The following is a 6222-nucleotide window of genomic DNA, read 5'->3' on the forward strand; positions in this document are numbered from 1 at the left end:
GGCAGTGAGCGTGAGCGGGGCAGGGCGCGGGCTTGGAGCCCGTCCCCCCTCCGCCGGCTGTTGACCCTGCCTGACCTGGGGGCGTGAACCCCGTGCTGTTTGGGGAGGGGTTTAGGGGGACATGGAAAGGCAGACAGCGCCGCGCCCCGGGCTGGAGCCGCTGAGCAACCAAAGCGACCACAGGTGTTTTCCGAGAGGAACAGGCTGTTTCCAAGCCATTAACCCTCCGGCCTCCCAGGCCTGTGGCAGGTGCCAGGGCTGGCTCGTTCCTGTCCTCCTCCTGCCCCCCCCCCCACTCCAGGGGCCTTTCACCCGCCAGCCACCGTGTGGTCCCCTGAGCCCTGGGAAGCAGGGCTTAGCATCGAACCCTGGATTGATTCCTAGAAAGTGGGAGCCTGGCTGTGCTGATGGGGTTAAGCTGAGCCCGCGCGGGGGGAAGGCGGGTCCTGGCCTCTCGGTCACTTGCTGAGTCGCCAGCAACCTCCCTGGCACCTGCCGTGTTACTGGCCTGGCCTTGGGGACGCAGGAGCTGGGACACACCGTCCTGTCCCTGCTCTTCCCGCTCCCGCCTCTGCACCCTGAGTCCCCGGGTGGCGCCCCCAAGCCGCTGCCTCCCCAGAGCAAGTTCCCTGCTCCTCTTGCCTGGGGTCTCCAGAGGCTGCGGCCAAGAGCTTGTCGTGTCCCTGGGCTGGGTGCTGGAGGGTGGATGGGACAGGGGACAGGAGCCCTGGGCCTGGGTGCTGGGGAGTGGATGGGACAGGAGCCCTGGCCTGGGTGCTGGGGGGTGGATGGGACAGGAGCCCTGGCCTGGGTGCTGGGGGGTGGATGGGACAGGAGCCCTGGCCTGGGTGCTGGGGGGTGGATGGGACAGGAGCCCTGGCCTGGGTGCTGGGGGGTGGATGGGACAGCGCAAGGCTGGCCAGGGCCCGGGCGGGGGGGGGCGGGGGTGGGAGCCGCGCTGTTAGCTCACCCGCTTCCCTCCCAGCTGTTTGCTGCACAACAGGCTGCTGTTGGCAATTGCGAAAGGTTTCACACAGCCGCCCACGCCTCTGCTCTGTGCGGGCTGCCACCCCTCGGCTGACCTGCTTTATCTCACTTTTTACTTAAAGGGGGGCTGGCAGAATTCTCCGTGTCTGGGAGCAAGCCAAGCCGGCCCAGCGCTGAGGGCAGAGATATTCCATCTGCCTTCGGTGCCTGGAATTATTTTTGTTTTCTTCGATGCACAGCCTAGCTACGGCTGCAGCAAGGAAATCGGTTGATTTCTCAAAACCAAACTCCTTTCCTGTTTATCAGCCTCAAAAAAAATCCCGCCATCATCGATCTGGGCCTGGCCTTCTCTGTGGGCGGCGTGGGCTCTGCTAATCTTTCTTGGTTTTTTTTTTTCTTCTTCTTCTTTTTCTTCTTCTTCTTCTTCTTCTTCTTCTTCTTCTTCTTCTTCTTCTTCTTCTTAATCCTTACCCGAGGGTATTTTTTCATTAATTTTTAGAGAGAGTGGAAGGAAGGGAGGGAGAGAGGAGAGAGAGAGAGAGAGAGAGAGAGAGAGATGTAAGAGACCCACATGGCTTTATTGCCTCCCACATGGGCCCTGACCTGGGCTGGGGATCAAGCTTGCAACCAACGTACGTGCCCTTGACTGGGAGCCAAACCCTCGACCCTCAGTCTGCTGTGGGCTGACGCTCTAACCACTGAGCAACCGGCCAGAACTCCGTTTCTTCTTTCATCCGCTGTTCACTCCTAATACTGTCCCAGAGAAAGTAGCCATTGTGTCTCCAGGCTAACTTAGCAAGTTAATATTAATATGAGGAGTCATACTAATAGGACACAGAGGGACCTGGGAGTGGAGAGCCTGCGGGCGTTGACATCGCTGGGTCACGTAGGAGTGAGGTGGTCACGGAGGGCGCCCTGCTCGCCTTCTCAAGCCTCAGGGGCCTTCCCTGCAGAGCGAACCTCGGGCTGTCCCATCGCCTACGGCCACAGGGAGACAGAACGCACCGGTCAGGGGTTCTGCCCGTGTACCAGTCTGCTACTGGCCTGCTGGTGCTGGTGACAAACACCTGGACAGTCTCAGCCCTGTCACACATGTATGTGTTGCAGACCTGAGTCTGTGGGGCGCTGAGGTTCTGCTGGTCTTGGTGGGGCATGGCCCCAGGCTCCGGCCAGGCTCGGGGCTGCTGTGGGGGTTTCTTCGGGGCTCACGGTGAGTGGGAAGTGGGCGGTGCTCCTCGCCTGCTGGGTCACAGGAGCTCAGAGGACAGACCCAGCACACAAGCCCATGTGAACCTTCCGTCCCATCCCCTGTGCTCACATCCCATTGGCCCAGCCGATGGCCAATCCGCAGTCAGCGGGGCAGGGAGGTTTGCTCTATGCCAGCGGTTCTCAACCTGTGGGTCGCGACCCCTTTGGGGGTCAAACGACCCTTTCACAGGGGTCGCCTAAGACCATCGGAAAAACACATCTATAATTACATATTGTTTTTGTGATTAATCACTATGCTTTAATTATGTTCAATTTGTAACCATGAAAATCCATCCTGCATATCAGATATTTACATGACGATCCATAACAGTAGCAACATTACAGTTACGGTCCTCTGAACCAGCTCCCGGCGGCGGCCACTCCTGCTGGGACGTCATTGGTCGCTTGGCTCTTATGTGAACGTGTGATTTTTAAAATTTCTCTGTGTTTTTAAGGAGACTGTGAGTTCAGTGATGAGCACGGCGGAGGAATCGAACAGCGGCTTTTCCCGGGAGAGTCCTATTCGCGGTGCCTCTCGGTGCCTGGAGTTACACGGACAGATGTTGAGACACGGGACCAGCCTTTCGCACTGAGGCTCCGGCTGGGGCAGCACGCTCGAGGTCAGACCGAAGGACTGAAATCAGTCCTGACTTTGTTAGAATCGGAGGCAACAGGTCCCCGAAGAATGACTCTCCCTGGAGCGTCTAAGTCTGAGATCAGGACTTGCTCATCCTTACGCGACCCCGGGAACCGTAGGGGCAGCGTCGCCTTTTGTAGGAACAGAACCTCGGCACCCACTTCCCGAAGGAACCAGTGGGAGGCCAGCGGCCCTGAAACCCTTCGGTCTGGCCCTGCCAGGCTGCCCCGGGCGGGACTCGAAGTCCAGTGAATCCAGGGGCCTTTTTCATAGCAACGCTGAAGAGGGGCGGCTGAGGGGCCAGGTGCGGGCAAAATGATCAGAAACTTCCACCTGAGGATTCAGAGAGAAAAAATGGCTAGATTTGCTGAAAGGCTCAGTAAATGTTTGGAGAACTGAATCCCTATAGAACTTTGTGTATACTCCGGCTGGGTAGCTCAGTAGGTTAGAGCATCATCCAAATACACTAAGGTTGCGGGTTCAATCACTGGGGTCAGGTCACATACAAGAATCAACCATTAAATGCATAAATAAGTGGAACAACAAATCGATTTCCCTCCCTCCCTCCCTCCTTTCTTTCCTTTTTTTTGTGTCAATCCTCACCTGAGGATATTTTTTCCCATTGATTTTTAGAGAGAGTGGATGGGAGGAGGAGAGACACACAGAGATAAACATCGCTTTGAGAGAGACACATCGATTGGTTGCCTCCCGCCGGCTCCCTGACCAGGGCCGGGATCGAGCCTGCAGCCGAAGCTCATGCCCTTGACCAGAATCCGAGCCGGGACCCTCAGTCACAGGACCACCTTCTCTCCACGGAGCCGCGCGGCAGGGCTGTGCCGCGAACAGCGCTCCCGCTGGGATAGCCGCCTGGTGTGGAAGAGAAGAGTGAGAGGGAGCAGTGCCCTATTTTGCACAAAGAATGGGTAACTGAGCGGAGCGTAGGGCAGAGGGTGGTTTTGCAACGTGGAGACCAAAGTTCACGCCCTTTAAAAACCAACGCAAAGCTGGGTGGTAACTGGAAGCTGGGGTGCGTGCTGCTACAAACGCACTGGAAGGGGGAGAAGAGAGCGCGCTCCGGCGGCCGCACGGGGCCCGCAGAGGCTCCGCAACGAGTGCCCAGTGAGTGAGACCACACGGCTCCGCGGTGCGTGCTCCTGAGGAGAAGTGGGGAGAGCGGGTCTTTTGCCAGGGGACCTGCGACTTCATGTTTCCACGCCAAAGTCAAGGTTTGATCCTGGTTTCCAGGTGATTATTCGTGGCTTAGCGACACTGCTCCTGTGCCCCTGGCCTGGCTTTATGTCCGCTCCGGCTCCTGCCGTCTCCTGGGTGCCCTGGTTTCGTGAAGAGGTACGAGTGACAAGGATGCTCATAACACCTGGAGACATGGCAGACCAGTCACAGGTCATTGTTGAAGTCAAAACATGCCCTGGTAAGCGTCAGTGGCAGCCAATGATACAGGGATTAACCTGCCTTGGTGCACGCGTGTGCACACATGTTTATGCATGTGCGTGCATGTATGCACATGTGCACGCACATGTGTGCATATGCGTGCATGTGAGTGCACAGGCCACACACCAGGTCAGCCGTGAAGAGCTGGTATATGACAAGCTCTGACACTAAGTGATCGACACATGACACATTTTGTCAATACTTGTTTTGTATTGACAAAAACAAGTGCTTTTTCCTGGCCTTTTCCTTTCCTTCTTCCTAAGTTTGAGGGTCCAGGGCAAACTGGACAGGAGGCTGCGTTTCGGGGGTGGGGGATAGAGGGGGGACTCTCTGAGCTTGGCATCCGCCAAGGAGCTGGGGTCAGAGGGTGCAGGGAGCGCCCGCCAGCCGCTCCGGGTGCTGGTTGGCGGCCAGGGCGGCACAGTGGGCCTCCCTCTGAGAGGCTGCCTCTGACCTGCCCCCCAAAGCAGGAGCAGCAGCCAGGGGGTCAGTCTCTCCTGACCTTCCCTCCTGGGACCGGGGGGCGGGCTGGCCAGTGGGTGCGAGGCGGCGGTCACTGCTAAGTGTTGAGAAGGTGCTTTCACAGGAGGGGGAATGGTCTAACGGCCGAGGTCCCGGTGCTCCTGGGAGGGTGGGGAGCGGGAAGGGGGCTTGGTCTACATACGTCTCTGTGGTTGTGGACGCGGCTGGGGGTCGGCAGTGTGACCGTGTGTGGGAGCAGGTCCTGTGGACGTTTCGGGATCGTGAGGTGGAGGGTCTCTGAGTCCCGTGTGATGCGTGTGGGTGGGGCGCTGTGCTTAGCGGGAGGTGGGCGCTGTCACGTTTCTGAGGACGGGCAGGGAGAAACGGGCTCCAGGACAGCAGCCGAAGATGGCGCCTCACGCCGGGGCGGGCGAGGGGGCGTCTCTGAGTCAGCTCGGCAGCCATAATAAGATGCGTGGGCTCGGGGAGTCCGAGATGGAGGCGCCTCCCGTTCATGGGCGCTGCTCCTTGCTCTCCTCTGCGCAGAAGAGGCGAGGGGGTGCTGCAGGGTCTCTAAGAGGGACACTAACCCTATCCACGGGGGCTCCCCCCTCCTGACCTCCTGACCTCCTGACCTCATAAGGCCCCATCTCCAAATACCATCAACTTTTGGGTTAGGCTTCAACATACGGATATTGGGGGACACACCCTCCAGTGGGTGGCACATCCATGGAATCCTGGCTGGGCTCCTTGGCCAGGCTCCCCCGCCCTGAGTGGGACTGGCACCCCCACGGAGGCCGAGGTTGGACCAGATCCGCGAGAGTCACTTTTGGGGTTGCAGGTACAAGCATGTGATGTGGACAGTGATCCAGGGCGAGGCGGACAGTCAGGGGCTGCGGCGGGAGGGGCTGTGGCCGGTCCTCTCTGCTCACAGCTGCCGGGACTCGGCTCTGGGCGGCCGGGACTCGGCTCTGGGCGGCACGCAGGCCACGCCATGTGTTTGCATTTGGTTCTCTTAGTGGTGAAAGGAGGATTTGTGTTGACTTAACTCCACAAGCCACGCTCAGCCGCCGCCTCTGCGAGCCCACAGTGCGCTCGTGACTGCCTTTCACCTTCGCCTTCGTGCGCCTTGGTCCTGGGTCCCAGGGGCCAGGACCCCTCTCCCGCCCTGTGTTCAGAGATGAGAATCGACAGCTGGCTCTGCACCTCCCTGTGTCCCAAGCCTTTTGCACAGAAAGAGGGGCTCGCCGGACCGTTTCTTCCTCCTTCTTCTTCTTGAGCAGATATTTTTAGCTTTTCTAAAAGCTCCTCACTCTGAGCCTGAAAAAGAAATCAGAACCTCTTCCAAAAATGCAAATACGCTGGCAAGAAGCGCGAGGGGTGTTTTCAATCTTCCCTGACCATTGTTTTCTCTCGCACGGATGTTCCAAGGGCGAAAG

This window comes from Myotis brandtii, unplaced genomic scaffold (genome assembly GCF_000412655.1).
Source record: "Myotis brandtii unplaced genomic scaffold, ASM41265v1 scaffold247, whole genome shotgun sequence".
NCBI lineage: Eukaryota > Metazoa > Chordata > Mammalia > Chiroptera > Vespertilionidae > Myotis > Myotis brandtii.